This window comes from Scylla paramamosain, unplaced genomic scaffold (assembly GCF_035594125.1).
Source record: "Scylla paramamosain isolate STU-SP2022 unplaced genomic scaffold, ASM3559412v1 Contig44, whole genome shotgun sequence".
NCBI classification, from domain to species: domain Eukaryota; kingdom Metazoa; phylum Arthropoda; class Malacostraca; order Decapoda; family Portunidae; genus Scylla; species Scylla paramamosain.
The window spans coordinates 272,243-297,500 of record NW_026973709.1 but is presented as its reverse complement, the minus strand read 5'-3'; the positions used below and the strand labels follow the sequence as shown (position 1 = coordinate 297,500).

Here is a 25,258-nt window from a genome sequence, read left to right as displayed (position 1 = left end):
ACTACCCGCTGCTTTTTACCGGAGAATGTGTGTTTTCTTCCCCACCAGGAGTGCAGGGAAAAGCCAGAGAGGACTCGAGTGTCATACTGAGGTGCAAGGAACAGTTACAACTCACAGATAGAGAGTAGAGGTATGATCTCTTGATATCTCCTGATCTTGTCCACCGTACAGAAGTCAAGTGTTAGACTGAGATACAAGGAACTTTCATTACTCACGGATGAAGGACTAGAAACACGATCTCTTGTCACTTTTCATTGGTGTGGTAATTCCTTGTTTTCTTATTGCCTAAGGTAACTTTTCCCTCTTGTCCAGGTCTTCCATCTCATTAAAGTTTTGATTTGATTGATCACAGTTATTTGGCATTTACAAGTGATGGTATTGCAGCCAGGTGCAATAAGCTACAGCTTTCCTAGGACCTGAATATTGTTTACTAAAGGTCATGAGACATATCAAGGGACATATCTTTTATAAATAATCAACAGAATATACAAAATCATGTACAAAAAACAACAAAACATATATAACAATTATGTACTAATATATGTATAATACATAAGTAACTAAATATCCTTTTTATATATACTTATATATACATACATACACACATACAGAGATACGTACACATACACACACATTTATGCACATACACATACAGAGAGAGAGAGAGAGAGAGAGAGAGAGAGAGAGAGAGAGAGAGAGAGAATTTTCCAGCATGTAGGGGGTGTCCGCTGTAGCGTTGTAGTACACGAGCACAATGCCACGAGTCTAGAATTTGTTTCAAGTGAGCGAGTTCTGAGCGCCTCCATTCCCGCTCCTCTGGCACAGTTCTTATCTTACGTCTTGCTTGTGTGGACGGCAGGCGATGGGCGGAGAGACAAGTCAGTAGCGCGTACCCTACACCACCTGCCTCTCGCAAACGACCAACGAAGACTGCCAATAGCGATGAAAAAGCAAGCATATGTAGGAAAATTAGCCATTTGTTTTGATAACGACGCATACGTGGAGTATATAAAGGCATGCTGACTCGTGTTACGGATAGTGTAAATTGTATTGCAGGAGTGGCGCTGGTAATCCAAAGCCAATTTACCTAATCAAGGAGGGAAATGAAATGATGGCACCCCCGCGACGAGTGGTGAGGCCACCACCTGACTATCGACCGATGCCTCCTCTTGGTTAACAGTTAATAGTCTTTAAAATATATTCCCTTCATCGTTGTGTGGTAGGAAGTCCCCCGCGTGTTTTTGTGCTTTAAAAACTACCAAGAAGAAATAAAAAATTAATACAAATAGGCAGATAGACAGAATACTAATATTTTCCTCCCCCAGTAGTAACTAAGTCCATAATTACGCGTATCTCGCCGCCACTTGCTTGGGATTGTTAAAACTCCAACATACGCTCAGGTTATTGGCAGTAATACCTCTCTCTCTCTCTCTCTCTCTCTCTCTCCAAGACGAGCCGCTGATCGCTAGTGCTACCGTTTCTTTCCATAATGGTAGTTTCCTGCGTATTTGCACAACCTCCTTGTGTGTGTGTGTGTGTGTGTGTGTGTGTGTGTGTGTGTGTGTGTGTGTGTTTGCCTATCTGTCGGTTCGTTCCTCCCTGCATTCTTCCCTGTGCTTGGAATTGTGTTTGGTTGAGTGTTGGAAATGTTTGCGTGTGTAGATTTGCTTGCTTGCTTGCTTGCTCCTGTGTGTGTGTGTGTGTGTGTAGGAAACCAATAACACCAAGAAATCTTTTTTTTACGAATACGAAGAAGCAATGCAAGTATCACAGACTAGAACACCCATATTAATATATCAACAAGGGACTAACCGATTATTGTACACTGGAATGGGAAGCGAGAGCGGTGAGGGGGCCGTGGGAGGCAGGATAGGATAGCGGCTAAAACAAACAACTTATATTCAGTGACAAGCAGTATGGGGACCTATTCATCTAGGCAAGATAAATATGAACCAGGTGCAAACGTGGACAGAGATCACTATTTTGTCCCTCTGTGCATGATACCAAGAGTAATTGTTAGTGTAGAGTCAATAGAGAGCTTTAAAAGAAGACTAGATGAATTTTTAGATGGAGATGATAACTGGAAGTAGGATTGTTTTGTACAGGGATGACACGTGTAGGCCTGATGGCTTCTGGCAATTTATTTTATGTTCTAGTGAAAGTACAAATTCCTTTAAGACTTAACAGTAATGTAATGCTTTGGGGGTTGCCACGTGTAGGTCTGGTGTCTTCGTGAAGCTTGCCGTATTGTGTCATTACCTTCTAGTGAAAGTACAGATCCCTTTAAAAGTTGTCAGCAACGTGCTTGGTATTATGGATAACCTTGACTCTTTTGTAGGCGAGCAGTGCGTTCCGTTGCGGTTTTCAGTATATATGAAGGTGGTTATGGGCGTTTCAGGTCTTTATTTCATGATCCCATAAGCGTCACTCCAGGCAATATCCCCAGAGATATATTGCCGGCCGCCCCTTCCCTCCCTGCGCGAGCGGTGAGGAAAGAACAGCAGCGTGGAGGAAACTTAGAGATATTGAGAAACCATAAGCAGAACTCTGGTAGCAAATAAATACACGTGATGACTAGCAGCAGGGTCTCTCTCTCTCTCTCTCTCTCTCTCTCTCTCTCTCTCTCTCTCTCTCTCTCTCTCTCTCTCTAGCCACACTTCATTTCATGTTCTGGCATTTTTTTCCTTTCGTTACTGCTGTTGCGATGCCAAATATAGCTCAGTCAGTCAATCAGTCTCTCTCTCTCTCTCTCTCTCTCTCTCTCTCTCTCTCTCTCTCTCTCTCTCTCTCTCTCTCTGACTGAGGTGCATCATTTAGACAACGTTTGCTTCTGAGGCCTTGATTCAGTTCTCATATTCTCAGGAGCATTTCATTGATTGGGGTTTTGAATAAAGTCACTTGCTCATGTGTGTGTGTGTGTGTGTGTGTGTGTGTGTGTGTGTGTGTGTGTGTGTGTGTGTGTGTGTGTGCTCCTGTTTTTTTATCTTGGTATGTTTGCGCTGTCTGTCTGAATGTCCTTGTGCTTTCCGTGCTTCCTTCCAAGTACTCCCCCCCCCCCCCCTCTCTCTCTCTCTCTCTCTCTCTCTCTCTCTCTCTCTCTCTCTCTCTCTCTCTCTCTCTCTCTCTCTCTCTCTCTCTGTGTGTGTGTGTGTGTGTGTGTGTGTGTGTGTGTGTGTGTGTGTGTGTGACAACTGCCATTAAATCAGAGGTCTGGTTGGAATATTCATTGCTCAGAGAGAGAGAGAGAGAGAGAGAGAGAGAGAGAGAGAGAGAGAGAGAGAGAGAGAGAGAGAGAGAGAGAGAGAGAGAGAGAAGAGAGAGATCCCTACCTTTCTCACTTGATAAATAAAAGTCTTAAATCCTAACAGCTTAAGGGCATAAGGGCGGAGTATCTCAGTATATGCACCTCAACACTTCACACGGAGAGTCTGGAAGAGGTGCTCGCCCCTTACCGTCTCTTATACTTGTACACACTGCCTGGCCACGTGCAGGGACAGGACACTGGACATGTCGCTTTTCTCTTCCCTCTCTCTCCCTCTCTCTCTCTCTCTCTCTTGCTCCTCCCTTACGCAGCGAATATTATTGTGGACCGGCGCAATTTTACAACGGAAAATATATCCGAAAATAACTGACTTCAAAATTGGAAGCGATCGACGGCAACCAGCATGCAGTGGAACGCGGCGGGCACTGGGGGAAAAAAAAAAAAAGTAGATATAAATAAATGAATAGATAAAATAACAGATAAAACGTACGACTAGCTTATCCGTTTCCATGAAAGTGAAAGCCCTTGTTTCTGCAATTGGTGTTTCAGAGGTGAGCTGAGCTGAAGCCTCGTGGATAAGCTACAGACTGAAGTGGGGAAAAAAAAAAAAAAAAAAAAAATAGGAGACTACATTGTTTTCTCAGATTAAAGACTTGGTAAGCACGAGAACTCTTATTTATTTTACTAGAACATAAGAACATAAGAAAATAAGGGAAGCTGCAAGAAGCCAGCAGCCCTACACGTGGCAATCCCTTTATGAAACATTCCAGCCATCACCCCCATCCATAATTTTGTCAATTTAACAATTTTTAATTTAACAATTCCACAGCCTTAGTGTTTTCTTGTGTTATTTATTTGTTTATTTATTTATTTATTTTTATTTTGCAGTATTCCTACGATCATTTCCGAACCCATTTCAAAGAGTAAGTCACTGATCCACAAGTTAGAGTAGTAGTAGTGGTAGTAGTAGTAGTAGTAGTAGTATTAGTAGTAGTAGTAGTAGTAATTTATTTTATTTATTTCCTTATTCATTTATCGTTATTTTCCTTCTTTCTAAGGTGAAGATGTACAGACGGCTACCTACTTGATGGAGCAGCCTTCTTACCCTTATATCTAGCTAGAGTTAACCCAAAGAAAGAATTTTAATGTAAATATCATTGGCCAGAAGTCGTGACGCCACACCTTTCTCAACCACACTCCATGTCCGCCTCCCTATCCTGACTCCCTCCTTGTTTCAACATTTCTCATATCCCCCTCCCTATCACCCCCTTCTCTCTCTCTCTCTCTCTCTCTCTCTCTCTCTCTCCTCTCTCTCTCTCTCTCTCTCTCTCTCTCTCTCTCTCTCTCTCTTTCTGATAATTGAGACTTCTTGGAAATAGACAAAATCCTGATATTTACGATTAATTTGTTAAAATTGTAATGGCAGGACAGCTTGTACCTTTCATCTTTCGCTGGCTCTCCAGTAACTAATCCGAGAGACAGAGACAGAGTTTCGCTGGCTCTCCAGTAACTACTCAGAGAGAGAGAGAGAGAGAGAGAGAGAGAGAGAGAGAGAGAGAGAGAGAACACCGCCGTACGGGAAGAGCTTCTGTCTAACTCCCCAGAAGTCCTGGTGGAGATGATCCTCAGGCAAAGGAGTGAATTCCACACTTACAAGGGCATCGTGGATACATAAAGGAAGCAAAGCGTGCGGCTGGAAACACTTGGCATCCTGGACTCCCTCGCCCTTGTTACCCAGCATGCTTCCCCCTTCCACACCCCACCCCCACCACACAGGCTACCATCGCCCTGCCCAGTAAGATTGACTGGCAGGAGGTTTGGTGAACACACCCCCACTGGCAGGTCTGGTGGGGATCAGAGAAATCCCAGCGGCTGAGCAAGATGACTACGGAGGACGACAGTGTTCAGTCCACCTCGCTGCCGCTCTCCCACCCACATCACCCCCCTCGCCACCACCCGCAGCCGCCCCACCTCAACTGCCCACCTCCATCTCCGACATCAACAAGCGATCAACAACCACATCTCACCTGCCCGCCCCAACCCCCGCCACCACCGAGCCACCAGCACCCCACAACCCTCTCCCTTCAGAGAGGGAAGCAGCACACCGCGGCAGATGTCTTTTTTGTTAATTTTGTTAGAAATATAGGTAGGAAAACAGCTTCATAAGTAAGTAAGTAAGTAAGTAAGTAAGTTTATTTGGATTATTCATGTTCATTACAGGCAGAGTACCAACCAGTTAATGTACATTGTTTAATGTACATCAAGTATGGAGTTTTCTGTATATTACTTCCTATCCAGTGCTCTCAGGAAACAAAAGAAAAAGGAAAAAAAAATCTTTAGTTTCAAAAGGTAAGGTTCAAAACGACTTAAAGAAAAAAGAATAATAAAAAAAGTAGTATATTACCTGACAGCTTTTTTTCAAGGCGAGTGAAATGCGAAGTGTGGGTACAGCAACTTTGACTCGTCGACGTGAAGCGGGAAAACTGCACACTCATTAGCACCAGTAGAATGCATAGTTTGTTTTGCAATAATTACCTTAACGAGAGAGAGAGAGAGAGAGAGAGAGAGAGAGAGAGAGAGAGAGAGAGAGAGAGAGAGAGAGAGAGAGAGAGAGAGAGGGGGTGATATGAAACAGACAGACTGACAGATAAGCACAGGCTGGACAGACAGACAGACAGACAGATACATAAATACATACACAGATGGAAAGATATTCTCTCTCTCTCTCTCTCTCTCTCTCTCTCTCTCTCTCTCTCTCTCTCTCTCTCTCATTAGGTCAGGCTCATTATTACAGAACGAAATACCCACAACTGCTCCTACAAATACACAACTAACCTTTTTATTTATTTATTCACCTTAACAACGGGCCACTTCATTTTTACAAGCCCCGCAAAGCCCCCGCCCTTTGTACACCTAATTTTGCTTAAGTGTACGATCCCCGAGCCGCTATTTCACACTGCACCGCCTCTTAAACACTGGCCTTCCTGCAGGGATTACCGCTCACCACATGAGTGCAAATCTACACTAAGTCCAGGAGTATTCTTATTCCTTGCAGAGCTCAGGGCTTCTCTTTGTGGGACGTCGAATGCACTGTGATAAATGATCGTGGTAATTTTAAACTCTAAATAGGCTTTTTCTTGGGGATTTTCCACTTGTTTCTATCTTCTTGGAAATTGCGTTACGACAAAGCTTTCTGTTCTCGTTATGGAAGGGGATGACTGGTGGAAGTAGGTGCGCATATTTTGTACAGGAACTGCCACGTGTAGACCTAGTGGCTTCTTGTAGGCTTTCCTTCATTCTTATGTACTAAAACTTAAAATAGACTGACAAAAAAGAAGGACTCAAAACGCATTATCATTAAAAAAAAAACACTCATCATCATCACCATTATTAGTATTACCTTCTTCATCATCATGACAACACAACACCGCACCGCTACCTAATCACCATCACCATCACCACCACTGTCACCTCCTGTGTGTGTGCCAAGCTGAGGCAGAGTATGTAGCTCACTGACTTGCCTTACTCGTGAGCCAACCACCCTTGAACTTTTTGTATCTTGCATGTGATCTGGCCACGGGAGGAGTGGCGGGATGGTGAGAGAGAGAGAGAGAGAGAGAGAGAGAGAGAGAGAGAGAGAGAGAGAGAGAGAGAGAGAGAGAGAGAGAGAGAGATAATTTAACGGAATCATAATCTGAGACACACGCAGATGTTCGTCCTCTTCCTCTTCCTCCTCCTCTTTCTCCTTCTCCTCCTCCTCGTTCTTCTCTTCCTCGTCCTTCTCTTGCTCCCCAGTGAGTGCTAGCTAATGAAAAGACAATAATGCAAAGTGTTAGAGAGGTGAAGGTGCTTGGAAAGGGAAGAAGGCACGAGTGTTGTCTTTAAGTCGAGTGCGGGTCAAGTTGCCTGCAGTCATTTCATTGTGTCTCAGTCCTGTGTGTGTGTGTGTGTGTGTGTTTGTGTGTTTAAGAAAGCTTTTCCGATTCAGAATTGATTTTGGTAATGTTTATGGTAGTCATCGTATTACTGATTACAGGTGTTAGTCATATTGCAAGTGCCAAATATTCGTTCGTGCATCTCCATAACAAGGAAGGGACTTTGAAATATGTTTAAGAATGCTTGCTGATTCATATTTTTTAGTAATGCTTATGATAGTGATCGTATCGCTAATCCCAGCAGTTAGTCATACTGTAAGTTCGACACTCCCCATAATAGGAGAGTAACTTTGAAATGACCTCTCTTCTCCCAGATCAGAATTTGTTTTAGTAATGCTTATGGTAGTCACTGTACTGTTAATCACGGCAGTCATATTGTAAGTACCAAACACTCCCTCCTCTATCCCTATGATAAGGAAGTAACGCTGAAACGACCCTCTCAATATTACTTCATTATTCACATCATGTTAATTGTCTCGGTCACGTCTTTCAAAATTAATGGAACACAGTAATGAGGTTATAATTAAGAGCAGGCGTTCTTTTTCATTCACTGTTCAAACTAATTGGAATACGAGTGGATGTATTTTTAGCCTGACTCACGGGGGTAGAGCTGTACATACACCATGTTTCCTCGACCGTAATCAAAAGCACGTGTTCCTCCCCTTCTTGCTGCAACGCTTAAACAGAACGAGCTTGTATTGCACGTGTACAAACTATCCTAATACCGTGACTGCTTTCCTGCTCCCTGGTGTGTTGCCTGCGTGTTACATTGACAACTCAAAGGAACTCTCGAAAGGCGAAATACTTTTTCCTTGCTGCAACACTTGAATAGAAAGAGATTTTGTTGTATTTGTACAAACTGTTCTGTTACCTACACTACTTCTCTACTGCTCTGCACGCATCACGCTGACAAATAACTGCAATCAAAGGAACTGTCCACATGCAAAATAGTCTCTTTTTGCCCTCTCATATTATCTTCCATGAGAGAAAATTATGTCATTGTGTGGCATTCCCTTTCTTTTGTACTCATAAGAGAATAATATTTCTCCATCACCTCCTGCACGATGATTTCACAGAGCACATTGCAACATCAAGAAGACGAAGAAGAAGAAGTCTTTTATCCACAATTTTTGTCATTTTCCCTCCACCTTCAGTCTTTTGATCTGCTGACAGCCTGCGTGCAAAACCTGACAAGTGATAGATTTCAAAGCGATCACAGGATTTTAGACTGACAGTAAACGCCAGACACAGTGGAAGTGAGTGTGGCAGAATAAATACTTTGAGGAGGAGAGGCACACAGTTAGCAAGATCAGAAGAACGGTTAGCATGAAAACATCGGGTGTATGTGTTTCACGGTGGGAATTAAATAAGTAACTGTGTAGTACTGTCAAGAATATTGATCTAATACTCTTACCCAGTGCTTGTCTGCCGCCAGTCAGCACGTGCGAGGCAGTGAGGTAAATATCACACAGGAATGCATGCAGACAGAAACACTTCAGCAGACGCGGCAATTGGGAGAGTGGCTCGGTGTAATAGTCATGAAGGCGAGTTTAGCAGGGGGGGGGGGTAAGTGTCTCAGGGTAAAAGACGGAAAAATGCCTTAAACTTGTTTGTTGCTTTAATGAACTCAGAATTTTGTTCGTGTTGAGTGTGAGAGCGAAAGGGGAAAGGAAAGGAGGTGGAACGGGAGTACGGCGAGGAAGACGGGAGTGAAGTTATTGTTGGTGTGAAAGTTGGCTCGTTAATTTAACTTCGTAACGACAGCGGCCATTGAAGGAGTATGAGAGGTAGCAGAGTAACGGCGGTAACAACTTACATTTTATACGAAGGCGCTCTAAACAAAGGAGGGAAAGGAAAGGAAAAGTATACCTGCGACACATGACGGAATATATTGAGTTACAACGGCAGTGGTGCTCTGAAAAATAAAATATAATACGAAGTTTCTTACACAAGTGCCTGAGGAGAAATAAAAATATGATTAATAGCAGCAACTAACGCCTCCAATTAACATCACAGTTTATTATAGACATTAGGGATAATTCCAGAGATATGAATCGCATTATCAAGGGAAAAGCGTGTTTATCTTACACAGTTGTAGATACAGATCTGAATTATGAACATGGGAATCCCTGCTGAAAGTAGAACATAAACTAGACCGGAATGACGATGAATTCTTAGTTAAATTGCTTGTAATACATAATTTTGAGTCTCTACGAGCAATGTTACATATTGTTTTTGAGGTTGTTTTTTTCTTAGTGTTCATTATAAAAAAATTTCCTTGAATTTTTGGTATATTTTCTGAGGCGTGTAAGAATGTGGTAGATGTTTCTATAAAATATTGAAAGTGAATCCTCACAATCCTCAGATATACAAACAATTTCACCGTGCTTCTCATTCTGTTGTTATGTAGTTTGTTCTGTGTGGCTTTTCTGTAACACCCTAATGTTGCCACAACACGCCGGCGCACAAGGAATTTTACTGTGCTCATTTCTCATTGCCCACTCCTCTTCCTCCCTTATCTCTCATAGTAGATGTATGCACAAAGAATTTTACTGTGCTTCTCATTTTTCGTACGTATTTTTCTTGTGTCTTTACTATGACATGGTAATGCAATGATCACAGCACCCCACGTAGAAAGAATTTTACTATACTTCTCTCTCATTGGCCAGATCCCTTCCCCTCTTACCTCTCTCACGGCAGACGTGGGAGCAAGACCTTCTGTTTTACGGTGGAATAATTTTCTGCTGTTTGAAGATGGGAATATATTTTTCCAAAGTCACTGAGGGAATAACAGTTTTCAGCATTCTTCAACCACTGTGTCAATTTCTTTTCCAACGAGAGTGTGCAAGGTTACTCTTCCCTGTTGCTGTCTGTCTGTCTGTCTGTCTGTTTGTCTCTGCCTGCCCTCCTTCTCCCCCCTTCTCTCTCTCTCTCTCTCTCTCTCTCTCTCTCTCTCTCTCTCTCTCTCTCTCTCTCTCTCTCTCTCTCTCTCTCTCTCTCTCTCTCTCTCTCTCTCTCTCATAAATTCGTAATATTTATGGCCTTCTTGCCACTCTTCATTTTTAACTTTCAACTTTAGCTGTGGAAAATATTAATGTAGTACCCTGTAACAGAATGCAGTGTGTGTGTGTGTGTGTGTGTGTGTGTGTGTGTGTGTGTGTGTGTGTGTCATTGTGTTTGTGTGAGTCCATTTGTTTGTCTGTCTGCCTGCCTGCCAATAACACTTCCATAAACTAGACCTTTTCTCCCTCTGCCTGTCTATATGTCTCTCTCTCTCTCTCTCTCTCTCTCTCTCTCTCTCTCTCTCTCTCTCTCTCTCTCTCTCTCTCTCTCTCTCTCTCTCTCTCTGCCCCTAAAAGGTTGTAGTAAATTGCGTCTCAAGTGACAGCCAGCTTACACCGCCACCACCTGCTGTAACAATGGTTCTCTCCCACAGTAATCCGGGTTCCCAGCTCAGGGGAGTGCTGCTGGGCCAGACCGGAGGATTTCTCAGCCCTTTTTAACATGCCGTGATAGATTTAGAACACTGGAATTGCGGAAAAGAATGCGGTCGACCGGTCTTGCCTTATCGGACAGTTCGCTCGGTTTTAGCTGCCACAGTTGCGCTTGAATCCTTCGCCTGCGTACTGAATTGATGATAAAATCGCCTGTTTTGGAGGTAGTACTTGTGTAGTAAGCGGGCTTAGTAATGGCAGGGTTCAGTGACCGTTCTCTTATGCTTTCACTCGTATAGTTCTGTAGGTTTCTCGTATGGTCTTCTTAGTGATGAAAGGTTAAATTATTATTATTTTTTTTTCCATCAGAGTTATGCTACTAAGATAAACGCAATTTGTAACACCAGACACCAGTGAGCTTTCTCTTATGCTTTCATCGGTGTACATTTTGAATATTTGTCGTATGCGCACCGTAGGAATGGAATGCAAAACTTATTGGCTTTCCTTCCAGAGTTATGGTGCTCATGTTAACGCAAATAACATCAGACAGCCTCTCCTACGTACATATATAATAAGTTCTGAGGAATTACTGTGGCGTGATGACGTTAGGTACTGAAGGCTGGACGCATCACCTTTGTATTCCAGAGTTATGCTTCCCAGGAAACCTACAAACAAGTGGATTACACCAAAAGCTCTCAGTTTGAATATGCATGGCAGATTCCCGTGACAACCCTGTGCCACAATCGCCGCTTCAGGTTACCGGGTCAAGTGAAGCCACATTTATAAGTTAGCTGGTCTAGTCTAAGGGACGGCTCACGATTGTGTGTGTCCCGTCGGGTTGGTGTGAGGAAGGGAACCGCCACCCAGGATAGTGAAGCGTCCGAGAGAGTAAAAAAAGAAAAAAAAAGAAAAAAAAAGTTGCTTGTTATGTGTGTGTTTCCGCTTTGATATGATAAATGCATACCGTGAATATCTCCTTACAGTGTATTTTTTCTGCTCTGAGAGGGTTTCTGGCAAAGGGCAACCATAGACGGCGGAAAAAAAGAGGCCCACTGAAGATGCCAAGTCAAAAAAAAAAAAAAAAAAAAAAAAAAAAAAAAAAAGAGCTGTCCAAAGAGAATATCCAGAATAACGAGGAGAAATGTCTTGAAACCTAATTCCTGTACTATAAAACTTATCTAGAACCTCGAGCCAGGCTGTGCTCAAGTAGTACAAACTAGGCAATACGTAATTTCGTTAGCTTATATTTAACGATACATTTAGCACGTGATATAAGCCATGGAGTGTGTTGTGCCAGCGTCTCTGCCGTTTAGTTGTAATTGTCTAATTTTCATCAGTGCTTGGTGCCCTTAGAGAATTTTCACGTCCGTGGATTTTCTTTTCCCGCTTGTTTGAATGCTCCAAACTTTACATGTCGAGAGAGAGAGAGAGAGAGAGAGAGAGAGAGAGAGAGAGAGAGAGAGAGAGAGAGAGAGAGAGAGAGAGAGAGAGAGAGAGAGAGAGAGAGAGAGAGAGAGAGAGAGAGAGAGAGAGAGAGAGAGAGAGAGGGTGTGTGTAACGAAGGCCAAGGCTTGTGGGGGAGAGCGTGGGGTTCTGAAACGAGTGACTTTGTGGATATACAGAGATTTTTATTCGCTGCTTCTTTTCCTTCCTTTAACAATACCCACCGTGGCAAAAGAATAGTTGACGCGAGCATTTTGAAAACACACTGTCAGAGAGAGAGAGAGAGAGAGAGAGAGAGAGAGAGAGAGAGAGACTTTTCCATAACAACACAGAGAAGAGTAAGGTTTGCGAGGGAAGGGAAACTTTTATTAAACTTGATATTGTGTTGCTAACTTTGCATGCGTTGTTTGTTCATCGTTTGTGTTCCTGTGGTTACTTTCCTCCTCCTCCTCCTCCTCCTCCTCCTCCTCCTCCTTCTGTTCCTTCTGCTCCTAATCCGCGGTAATAATTTGTGCCACTCAGCCTGATTGCATAAATAGCGAGATAACTTTCTGGTTATTGATAGCTATATTAACTAATCTGCTCAGCTCCCCACCAAAAATTAAGCCAATAACTCAGCAAGCCGCACGAGAGAGAGAGAGAGAGAGAGAGAGAGAGAGAGAGAGAGAGAGAGAGAGAGAGAGAGAGAGAGAGACGCTGATTCATTGCCCGTCCTTGCGTTCGCCCGAAGCCTCACAACTCAAGCTGGAATGAATGATAAGATACTATACATACTTTGTCATTGAAAAATTGAAATTGTCGTGAAAAAAAATAAAAACATGTAAATATCAGGGATTTCTGTTATGTGTGGTATATGGGAACAGTCTCTCTCTCTCTCTCTCTCTCTCTCTCTCTCTCTCTCTCTCTCTCTCTCTCTCTCTCTCTCTCTCTCTCTCTCTCTCTCTCTCTCTCTCTCTCTCTCTCTCTCTCAAGCTTAAAAGATACGAGCAACCGGCACAGCCACTACTAAAATTGTTGTCCAAATTGACACCAAATCCAATAAATGTCTGACCTTGTTTATGGAGGACAAAGAAAATGCATAAATAAGGAAATAAAGCCCCTCACGACTAAAGCCACAATACACTGGTGCTTCACGACACTCGATAGATCCTCTGGGCTTCGCGGTGTCGTGTTCATTTCTTCACCTCACGCAAGGTATTGGAAACGTTTCTTACAGGCCAATCAATGCTGTGTTTCGAAATGGATTCCTTCCTTTGTGATCGCTGCAATGCTAGTACGTGGAGAGGCGGCACTGAGGTGGACTGAGGTGGAGTGGCTGTGCTAAGAGGAAAGATGAGTGTATGGGAAGGAGGATGCTGGAGATGGATCTAGCAGAGAGAGAGAGAGAGAGAGAGAGAGAGAGAGAGAGAGAGAGAGAGAGAGAGTATAGAAGATCCACATAAGGTAGCTTGGCTTGAATCCCTCCTGTGACATTGACTGGTGACTACACACACACACACACACACACATGAATGGACGACATTATCATTACTATTCTTCTCTTATATTCCGTAAGCAGCATTCACTAACAAGTAATTATTTCGGGTGAATTGCGTATAGATAAAGCTTAAACTCACACATCCGTGGCCGCCGTGGTACAGTGGGACCGCAGGCTCGGGGGTCCAGTTCGAATCCTGGCCACGGTGGCAAGGTAGGAAGGGTAGCAGTTCCCAAATGCCATGTCCAGAGTTCTTCGTTAGGAGGCTCCGTCTTTGCCCCGATGGACGAGGAGAACCGAAACCAAGAATCTTTATCCAAAATTCACGATATCACCTCTAAAATATCTCCATTAATAGAGGAGGTGATATAGCAAAAGTCATAGAGTTAAGATATGTAGGAAGTGAATCACAGGCATTTTGGTGTGGCAAGAACGAGGATGAATTCAGACTACTTCTTAGGTATGCATGAAAAATAGAGAAATACCCCCATTAATAGAGAAAGTGAGGCATAGAATCATGGAGTTAAGGTGTGTAGGGAGTGACTCATGAACATTTTGGCTTAGCAAGGCTGTGGAAGTCAGATTACTTTTTAGGTATTCAGGAAATTTTCTTCCATTAAGCACATTAAGAAGTGATGAATAGCAGAGAGAGAGAGAGAGAGAGAGAGAGAGAGAGAGAGAGAGAGAGAGAGAGAGAGACTCGTACCTTCCCTCATTACCAAGGTCTTTTCCTCCTTCCCTACAGGTTTATGGTAGAATCTCGAGGGAACACGGGCGGAAATGGAGGGAGGTGATAAAGGATTCCCACCGTTGCCCTTTCGCCACTCCCAGCCGGCATAACGAGAGGTAAGACGCATTACGGCTCGAATCTTTAGTTTAGACGATGGACTGACTGGTTAGAGATCGTGGACTGGATAGAGCCATAAGGTTTTTGTAGCCTAGAGAGAGAGAGAGAGATGGGAGAGGGTCTTTTCTTTTCCATTCGCTGTTTCCCTAGAGTGAGAAGGGTTGGTTAGCGCCATGTACAAGTCTCCTGTTGTTTCAGTTCCTTGCATCTTCCTACCGCTTCTTCTTTTCCTCCTTTCTCTGTTTCCCTAGAGTGAGAAGGGTTGGTTAGCGCCATATTTCTGTCCCTTGTATCTTCCTCTGTGACAATGGTTATGACTGAAGAAGGCGCAGAAGACTGAACGCCTATTCTAACAACTATTGATCTATCCATCTATCTTTAAACACACACACACACACACACACACACACACACACACACACACACACACACACACACACACACACACACACACACACACACACACACACACACACACACACACACACACACACACACACACACACACACACACACACACACACACACACACACATAATGAAAGGAGGTCAGCCGAGCATTAAGAAAAACAAAAATGAGGCAAAAGCTCGCTAAATGTCGCTCCCCAAAAATGCGAACACTGGAGGAATCTCAATGAGAAGAGGGTCACTTAAGGTCGCGAGTAGTCCTCAGGTCTTGATTTTGCCTCTCAGAAGGAGTTCAGTTTGTATGAAAGGGTAAGAACTGAATAAGGAAGACGCCCCAGGGTACTCAGTGAGATGGTGGGGGAAATAATGTTCCTGCTCTGCTCAGTTTACTAAAGTGAACAAAGTAAACAATGATAGCAGAAGCAAGGTGATTCTCCAGTGATTCTCAGTGAGTTGGTAGAAGGAATGATGCTGCTCTTGTCAATTTAGTAAGATGAACAGAATAACAATGGTAATAGAAAAGGCAAAGTCAGTTTTAGACTCGCCTTCTTAGTGAGTGGTTGAAGGAACAGTGATGCTGCTCCACTCAATTTAGTAAGATGAACAGAATAACGATGATAATAGAAGCAAGGCAGACTCTCCAGGAGTTGAGGGACTAACGATGCTATTCGACTCAGTTTAGTAACACTGACAGAATAACAATGGCGGCGGATCTGTAGCCACTTACAATGATAGGTCTCGGCTCTCCAGTCGCGTGAAAGGTACTTGACGAGTCTTGATGGTTACTGAAATAACTTGTGGTTTTAAAACATTCGGAACATACACAAATATACTCTTCTCATTTTCTAGTCGGGCATTATACATTTCTTTTCATACACGTTCATAAGTAGGCTAAAAGTAGATATTTATGCCAAGACATAAAATTTGCGAGATCACCGTTAAATTTTCCACTTGCCTTGAAGAGTACAGTAGCAGGAGGAGGCACAGGAACACACACACCTGGTATAGATGGCGTTGAGTTTGTCGAGGCAAGAGAAGTGTGTTTAGTTTTCGCCCCAGTTTTGTTGAGTTAAATGGACAGAAAAAGCCTCTTGCACTGGGAAGGTAATTTATGAGGCAAAAAATTCAGATACCTTGCCGCTACTTGTCAGTGAAGCGGGGCGGGTACCTGAGGTGGTTGTGGCGCGTGTGGTAACGGTAAGAAAAGACTGGGAATGGCTTGGTGAGGCGGATAGTGATGGTAGCGGAGCAGGTAATAGTGATACGGAGTGACAGTAATGCCTTCCCTCTGAAAGACAAAGTTTATACCGGCATACCTGTCTTGTTGAAGGTGTCTGAAGGTGTTTGCTAAGGCACGGGAAGGCAGGACGTATGTTTAGGTACTTTTAGATTCTTCTCATCGTGGATATAAAATGGGAGGAAAGAGAGGAGAGGGGACAAGATTCTGAGTTTACATTTTACCTTATTTTCCTTTCCTTTGTAACTTTTTCCTCTTTCTGTTGAAAAAAAAAAATCTCAATGCATTACTCCATGTCAGGTTTTGCATTTTATCAGTTCAAATTTAAAAAAAAATTTAAATGAATCAGAAATTGTGGACAAGGGAACTGAATACAACACTGTACATCCAGCGGGCAGTAATAATTGCACAGCACAGAATATTAACAGTATTCAAACACAACCAATACGTAGTAAAATTAATGTATAAACTAGTGTGGGAGGAAAAAAAAAAAAAAAAAACTCGGCTTTTTGACCAATTTTCTCCACATAAAAAATATAAAAAAGCATGCATTCCTATAATTGTGAAGCGGCTCCCAGTATAGCGCATGGTGACTGACAGTGAGTGATGAGTGTGCTAATGTGATTTGTTGCCTCCTGGAAATGCAAGTGTGATTCTGGTGATAGGAATCTATTCACTTATGGATATTTGCTGCTTCATTAATCGCTTACAACTCCAAAAATGCTTAATTCTTATGTTAAAAGTCTCTTAGATTTGATTCAAAACCTAGAAAAGACAAAAAATAAACTTGTTATTTTTTTGTGTACATGCAAATATTTACTTTCGTACCCCCCCCCAACACACACACACACACACACACACACACACAACCACACACACACACACACCACATTCAAAACCTAGAAAAAGACAAAAAAATATCCTTATGTTCTTTTTTATGTGTACTTGCAAATATTTTTCTTTCGTACCCACACCTACACACTTACACACACACACACACACACACACACACACGAGCGAACGCTTCTGAAATAAAACAGATATTTGTTGCTACTCGTGTTGTGTCAATTCACTTACTTGATTCTGACTTTGTGAGAATAATAAGCCTATGCGTTCCCGCTTCTGCTTCTTTCCAGTGCAGCCGTCACGCCGTCGCCTCCTCCTCCTCCTCCTCCTCCTCCTCCTCCTCCTCCTCCTCCTCCTCCTCCTCCTCCTCCTCTTCCTCTTAATCAAAGCATGCTTATTTTCGTGGTTTATTCTTTTCAGCCATTTTTCAGCCATTTTTGTCATTATTTCTTTATTTTATTATCATCACCACCACCACCACCACCATCATTGTCATCATCATCATCATCATCATTGCCATTATTATATACCTTTTGTCCTTCTATTCCTTCTCATCCACTCGTCCCCCTCTCGCCTCTGTCAGTGCCCTCCTCCTCCTCCTCCTCCTCCTCCTCCTCCATCATTGCGGAGCGTCACTCCTCACCCCTGCCTCCCCACACTATACATTTTTATTCTGACTTTATTTTCTCCGCGGAAGGGAATTTTTGGCACTCTGAATTTCGTTGTGTGAAAACTGTGAATAGCTGTCAGGGACACGCGACACTCGGCAGCCGGAGTTCCGCTCGCGCTCATTCTGTGTGGAGTGCGTGGGATGTCACCGCCCAACTAGGAATTAGTATATTCTGAAACACTTCTGCATCGCTCCTCCGCAACAAAGATTAAATTAATTTAATCTAGAATTAAAAAATTAATTAATTTAATTAAGTAAGAATTTAGAACAAAGATTAAATGGATTTAATATATATATATATATATATATATATATATATATATATATATATCTATTATATATATATATATATATATATATATATATATATATATATATTATATATATATATATATATATAATATTTATATATATATACACACAAGATCAGTGGGATCAGGCAGACGCTTCCTGTGCTTTGAGAGAGCCAAGCGTCGCATCGTTATCTTGAGCAGTGCGTTCTAAGGACCAATTTTATGAGAGGAGCCTCAACCTTTATGAAGCAAGATCAAAAACGTATTCTTGCATCAAAGCCCCGCGCACTTGGAGGTCACACAAACAAGAAAATGATCTCATCTCTCTCTCTCTCTCTCTCTCTCTCTCTCTCTCTCTCTCTCTCTGCAACTTACAGAGAGAGAGAGAGAGAGAGAGAGAGAGAGAGAGAGAGAGAGAGAGAGAGGTCCCCACGTACGTTTGCCCGGATGTCATGAGGCTCTAAGGCATTCTCCATATCCTGTTAAGGGAAGCCGTTTTTTCCGGGCTCCTGCAGTTACGAAGTTCCGGAGCCTCGTGTTTCAGTGCTATATGGGACGGACTGTAGAAAATGCAGGTCTTATGGCGGAATCGGAGTGACAAAAGTAGCCGCGGCAATTCCTTTTTAGTGGTGGGATATTGTGTGGACGAGTGAGTGAAATTTATATAGATAAAGATGAGCCGAGTTCGAGCTTCAGTTATTATGAAGGAGTTGTGGTTCGTATACAAACACACACCCACCACCTACACACACATATACACATACACACACTACGTTACTTACAGGAAACATATGCTTTTTACCTTGTAGTCTAGTCACAACCAGGTCTCATTCCCACGTTGACACCCAATAACCAGCCTTACGTGTGTATATTCTCATAGGAAACGAAGCGAAATCTAGCCAGTGTTTTGAGTACCAGAGCCTCGCCGCCGCCTCGCCGCTGCTAAATCATTACACTGCGTTATCCAGCTGATGCCGGAAGGCTCATGCAGTATTTTTTCCCTCCGTGTGAAGTACTGACTTGGCGGCTGTGCGGTAATTACTGAGCATAATGGTCGTGGAATAAAACGGTAATGCGCCACGGAGCAGGTAAATATGATTCCAAATGTCATAGTTCAGGCGTGCCACTCGTGTACAGGCGAGTAACGCAAGGCAAATTTTCTTTCTAAATAGCGGCCACTGTGTTATCTTTTTCCAGGTGGCGCCGGCCTTCGGGTTACGATAATCAGCCTCAGCCTCACCTCCACACGTGACACAGCCAGCCAGCCAACCATATACGCACGCATGGCAAAGCAGATTGCTCTCCAGAATTACTGCTAATGGTGCGTTGGTAATGGCGCTGTAAAGTCACTTTTGTCACCTCGAAGTTGGAGAAAAACTGGGTTCGATAAGGTTTGGTTCCGGAAGGAATTTCAACTTGGGTCACGCCGTCAAGTTTTGTGAGGCTCTCCGTGGAGAGAGTGACTGGCGCGCCGCTCACCCGACTGCAGAACTGTCTGTCTCGCATAGAAAAGTTGGGAACTCATTTAAACCCGAGTGTACTTGCTGTACCAACTTTGCTGCACTCATCATGAGGGATTTTTTTTTTTCGCAACCAGGAAAACATTACCCACATTACTGCGACTACTGTCAATCTTGCATGGACGAGAGAGAGAGAGAGAGAGAGAGAGAGAGAGAGAGAGAGAGAGAGAGAGAGAGAGAGAGAGAGAGAGAGAGAGAGAGAGAGAGAGCAAAAGTATAAATTCCATTTCAAATCGTGAAATATTTAGCACAGGAAGGCGTGTTGCTCTGTCAGCTTTTTCCTTCTTCCCAAAGGAACAAGAACATGAGGAATTACGTCGTGTGAATCAAGGAGCGAGACGGCACTTCATTTTCAAAAGAGCAGTATGAGTGCAACAGCAACTCAGGCAACTAGGTTCGTCAAGAGCAAGGAGATATTGTTAATTTCTTCACCTTCCGTGTGTGGCCCGTTTAGCTTCACCCACGCGTTCATCTCGCACGTAAAAAGGAAATATATTAACATACTTTATAAACTCTGATAAATAAACTTCTGACAAGAATACTAACAAGAAGGAAAAGACGAAAAACAGTGACACGGCATTGAAGACACACGCGGGAAACGCCTCGCCTTGTATTGCTATCGATGACAACAAGGAGTGCAGGCAAACAAGCTGAAAGGTCAATATATATGCAGATTAGTTGGACGATGCGAGTGTGGAGCGAAAACACGGTAATGACCAAGTAAGGAGGCAAAGGTGGAGAGAGAGAGAGAGGAGAGAGAGAGAGAGGGGGGGGGGAATTTTCCACTTTTCATTGTGTTGTCAGGTTAACTTTTTTTTCCTATACAATGAAATGTTTTCCACGAACTTCATTATAGTGCCAGTCTCGTTTCTCATTAGCTAAACAAATACAAGCGTTATACCTTAGGGGAAAATTATTGTGACCAAAATAATTATCCGTCCTTTTTCAAATGGCAATGCAAAAGGTGCGAGAAAGAGCGTCTCTCGAGCTGAACAAAAACGAAAACTTTAGCGGCACAGACTTTTAAAGACCACAGCCACCATTGAACACCATAGTGAACAGCAAGACAACAAGACAACAAGACCGCGAGACATCACCACTGCAACGGTACCCTGTGCTGGCAGTGTGCGTCAAACACCGCATCAATTTACGTGGCAATATAAAGATGAGGAACGGGATTTTTTTTTTCCTTTTCTATTTTTCTTTTTCGTCAGTTCGTGTTTAGCTGGCGTGCGTGGGTGGGTGAGTGGGTGGGTGCATGCGTGGGTGGTTGTCATTACTGTCGCCTCAAAATAATGTCACGGCGCCCACAAACTAGAGCGGCGTGTGTCCCATTCATCAACGACGTCCACATGTGTAACACTTATGAAGATTGATGCCTCTAGTGTGTGTGTGTGTGTGTGTGTGTGTGTGTGTGTGTGTGTGTGTGTGTGTGTGTGTGTCGGGTGTGTTTGTTCTGTTTCTTTGTTTCTGTGTGTAATAAACTAGCTATATAAGTTATCAGAGAGAGAGAGAGAGAGAGAGAGAGAGAGAGAGAGGAGAGAGAGAGAGAGAGAGAGGAGAGAGAGAGAGAGAGAGATTAGTCATTCCTCTGACAAATAAACACGCTATTCTTAAATAATTCACAACCACATTAATCAAAAGCATGAAACTCATCTTAATATTACAATCACATCACTCTATTTCTCACCACTCCTTCACTCACACGCGACTTTCTTGAGTAGGAGAGAGGTGCTTAGAAATATCTTAGCTCATAAAAAAAAATAAAAATCCTTCTTACTTACCCAGTCCAGGAATTTAAATGAAGTTTAAATCCCCGTGCATATTTTGGGAAGAGCAATGCAGTGGAAGCAGTCGTGGTGGTGGCGGCGGAGGATGGTGGTAGTAGGTTGAATTCCACATGCCTTGAAATATCACTCGCCCAACTTTCTCCTTTGCAGTAACACAAGAGGCTAAGGACACCACACAATGTACACCTGCAAGAAAGATCGAAAGAAATAAGAACACGACGAAAGAAAAGAGAGAGAGAGAGAGAGAGAGAGAGAGAGAGAGAGAGAGAGAGAGAGAGAGAGAGAGAGAGAGAGAGAGAGAGAGAGAGAGAGAGAGAGAGAGAGAGATCAAAGAAAAAAAAAAAACCTGTTGCTTCCTTAACAAAAGTTGCAGAAAAGTCCAAAAACCAATTTCTGTTTTGGAGGCATGTAACGGGATGCTTAAGTTTTGTGCGGGCGGGGGAGGAGGAGGAGGAGCAAGAGGAGGAGGAGAAGGAGGAGGAGAGTAAGGATGGGCAAGAAGAGATGCAGGAAGTAGGGAAGATGAGGAAGACGCATAGGAGGAGTATAAGAAAGAATATGAAGAGAAGGAAGAATCGCAGGGTGAGAGGAGACCAGGAAGAGGAGGAATAAGATGGAGAAAAAAAAAAAAAAATAGGAAGAGGAAGAGGAGGATGATGAACATGAAACTATAGGAAGAAATGCAAAATTAGGAGGAGGATAAGGAGGAGAAGGAGGAGGAAGAAATATAGGGGAAAGAGGATGAAGGGATGATGGAAGGAATGAAGAAGAGAGGTGGTAGTGGAAGAAGAGGAGGAGGAAGAGCAGAGAGAAGGAAGAAGACTAAGTGGTATTAGAGGAGGAGGAGGATGAGAAAGAGGAAGAAGAAAACGAGGACAAGGACGAGGACTAGGCGAAAAGAGGAGGAGGAAGAAGTATTAAAGGAAGAGAAGGAGGAGGAGGAGGAGAGGACGAAGAGGAGCTTGTGCAAGAGAAGGAAGAGGAGAAGGGGAAAGAAAAAAAGGTGACAGACAGCGAGTCACAACAAAGGGTAAGTCTGTTCAAATATGTGTGTCACGCAGGGGTCGTGTGGCCGCAGGGAGCGACCATTACCAGTCTGACGGAGAGAGAGCCGCCCTCCATACCTTGCCTGATGGCCCCCTGCCTCGCTGCTTGCTTCCCTTTATTTAGTTAGGTATTTTATTACTGTTTTTTTTGTGCTAAAGTATGCATTTATTTATTTATCTGGACACGTTTTCTCGTTAAGTTTAATGATGTGTGTGTAGAGTTAGAGGGTCTAAATAGTTGACTTTTTTTCTGCAATTACCAAGTGTATATTTCGTGAAAATTATTGCTTGATTTTTTTTCTTTCGTTCGGAGTTATTGTACTTCGTTATAATTTATCGAAATGGTAAGGTTTACAAATGGGTTTGCTTAGATTACGTTAGATAACGCTAACACTGTTTGTGCCGATACACTGGAAAAAAAGAGAAAAAAATAAATAAAGAAAAAAAGGGACGTATCTCAGTACCTTATGTGTAGCGCAATAGTAAACGAAGGAAAAGAAAAAGTGGAAATAAAGTCATTAGAAGTTAAAGAGCTGAATATTTATACAAGTCAGAATATTTATCGGAATTTTGTGAACGCGAATAGTTTCCCCTGATGGCACTCTCGGCGATGCTTGCTCTTGCGGTGATAAATTGCACTAATTACCACTTCATATTTTAAATAGTATACATTTTTGCATTCAAGGCAAGTCTCATCTGCTTTAATGATACTAGAGAAAAAAAATCTGCAGGCAAGTCAAACACTGAGCATGACTGGGAGCAAACAGGTAGGCTGGGAGGCGGCTAAACAGACAGCCAGCCAGACAGCGAGACAGACAGACAGATAGATGGAAGACCTGGAGTGAAGGAGCCAGCCAACCACCCAGACAATGGGGCCCAGTCATTCAGTCAACCAGTCATCCAACCATTGCCAACCAGCCATCTTAACTGTCAGCAAGATAATTAGTCAGAAAGTCAGACCGCCAGGCAGTTAGAGATTAAGGCAGTGGTTCCCAACATTTTCCTGGTTGCGAAACACTTGGAAGTCGCAAGCCAGGTCACCAGTGCCACGAGCAACATCCCAGACAGTTAGCCACTTAGCTGTGTAACCACCTCAACATGACGCTAATCATCCTTGCAACAATTCAGTTCAAAAAGCATCAATGAGACACGCGTGAGTGGGCAGCTAATGAGAAAGAAGTGAGCAAAGGAGAGCTTGTGAAAGACCCACCTCTCATTACCGCGTATTCCCCATTCACTGAGATGCCTAATGATTACCAAGGTTTAAGTGAAGGATCCCAGGGTTTCTGATCATTGGCCTTAAGTGCGTGGCTGGCTGCAGGTGACAGGATACCGCTCTGCTGAGCTGTGGGAGAAGAGAACATTCTGATGAGTATTAGTCTGGAAAGAATAGAGAATAACCTGTGCGAGAGACGTGATGTCACTATTTACACGTAATTCATTTATGTGGATGTGAGGCAGGTGTGTGGCGGGTGTGTGGCTGCTGTGTGGTGGATGTAGTGGAGCGGAGTGGAGTGGGGGGGGGGGGGCGGAGTGGATAGCGAAGTCAGCACCCGCCTAAAATGGGTGTGGCTGAACCGGCAACCTGCAGGAGAATGAGTTTATTCTGGAAAATGCAAACCATCGTATTCTCTAACGGCAGAAAGAGAGAGAGAGAGAGAGAGAGAGAGAGAGAGAGGGAGAGAGAGAGAGAGAGAGAGAGAGAGAGAGAGAGAGAGAGAGAGAGAGAGAGAGAGGTTAATAACTAGTGAAAATAAATCAGAATTGCGCATTGTCAGGATACAGTTTTCAGTGATTATCAGATTCACTATAACCTTAGAGATCATTATACGTATACTGTCATGTGTGTGTGTGTGTGTGTGTGTGTGTGTGTGTGTGTGTGTGTGTGTGTGTGTGTGTGTGTTTTTAATAAATCCACTAACTTCACTTTCCTGCAGCTCAGAATTTCCAGGTATCATAAGGAAGAAAATGTTTCTGTTAACCTTCCGTCCTTCAGTGACCAGAAAACCATCTGACCTTGTCCTTACAGATTGTTAAAAATAAGTGTAGTGTCATGCGTGTGTGTATTTCTTTTAACAAATCTACTAACTTAACAATCTTGCAGCTCAACATTTACATGAATCATAAGGAAAGGATCTTTCTCTTAACATTCCGTTCTTCAGTGGATCAGGAAAGTCTGGTCTTTTCCTTTGATCTCGTTTATATTAATTGCTCCCCTCCCACTGCATGAAGGAAAAAAAAAGCTCATTGGTAATTGAATTGTACAGCTATCAAAAATATTTAAGCGTTTTTTTTTTATTTTTGTTATAAAGGAGTCATGACCTTTTTTTTTTACGGTGCATTGTTTTCAAATGACGCGACTTTTTGTGTTCTCGATGATTGTTATTAATCCTGTTATTCCAATGTAATGAAAGCTTGCTTAAATAAATGCACGAGAACAATTAATGACGCGCGCGCGCGCACACACACACACACCCACACACACACACACACACACACACACACACACACACACACACAGACACACACACACACACACACACACACACACACACACACACACACACACACACACACACACACGGGGCTGATGTACAAATGAATATAAAATCAATGTGACTCAAAATTATAACATGATTTAACAAAGAAACTACTGAACTTTTTATTTTTGATGGTGTTCTTCGGAGTGCTGTGAAGAACCTTGGACAGAATAACCCAATGTGACTCGATTCGAAATGGTAATATGGTCCAGTATATAAAAAAAAAGTTTATATTCTATCATGTTTTCCATAAAATCGTAAAGAAAAAAAGAGGGTCATCGGGCCTACTCGTGGCGGTCCCAATTTTAAGTTTACCTATTTTCACCTATCATCCCCACCCATAAGTTTGCCCAATCTTTTAAAGTTCGGCACTAACAACCTGATTACTGAGTCATTCACCACTCTGAGAACCAGTTCCTTAGAAGACAGGTGACAGGGGGAACCGGCAGAGATAAAAGACTTAAAAATGGTTCTGGCCAAGGACAACAAGAACTGGCAAAGAAAAGCTCAC

The 25,258-nt window shown here is 43.0% G+C and overlaps 1 long non-coding RNA gene across 1 annotated transcript in view; it reads left to right on the top strand.

Annotated features, from left to right (window-relative positions):
• LOC135098090 (uncharacterized) overlaps positions 1 to 21,468 on the top strand; it is a 113,279-nt gene extending 91,811 nt beyond the window's left edge. Inside the window, exons 3-4 of the long non-coding RNA XR_010266542.1 lie at positions 14,297 to 14,397; positions 21,312 to 21,468. This is a non-coding gene — a long non-coding RNA (uncharacterized LOC135098090). The remainder of the gene's footprint in view (positions 1 to 14,296; positions 14,398 to 21,311) is intronic.
• The last annotated feature ends 3,790 nt before the right edge of the window (positions 21,469 to 25,258 follow it).